We start from the raw sequence: 335 nt of genomic DNA, 5'->3' as shown, positions 1-335 counted from the left end.
ATTTCTTAAATTAGATCTCATTTTGACAAATGCCATTTTCAGTGATTACTAGACAGAATAACAACAATCAATCACGGCACCATTCAGTATAATTATTAGTGAACTTACATAGAAAGGCCTTCTTCTCATTTGGTGTCAGTTCCTCAAACACCTCCCAGAATGAGATGATGGTTGGATGCTCAGCATAAAACGATCCTTCATATGTGGTGTTCTATTCATCGAAAGATATATATATAGTCAATATTACTTGTTCACAATGTCAAGAGCATAGTAGTTATGACATTTCTACATATGTGTTAGCATGGACCTGTTTGAGTATGTCCCAGTCATATTCC

This window comes from Sinocyclocheilus grahami, unplaced genomic scaffold (genome assembly GCF_001515645.1).
Source record: "Sinocyclocheilus grahami isolate Dianchi unplaced genomic scaffold, SAMN03320097.WGS_v1.1 scaffold51.1, whole genome shotgun sequence".
Taxonomy (NCBI): Eukaryota; Metazoa; Chordata; class Actinopteri; order Cypriniformes; family Cyprinidae; genus Sinocyclocheilus; species Sinocyclocheilus grahami.
The sequence above is the reverse complement of the archived record's forward strand: the minus strand, read 5'-3'. Positions refer to the sequence as shown.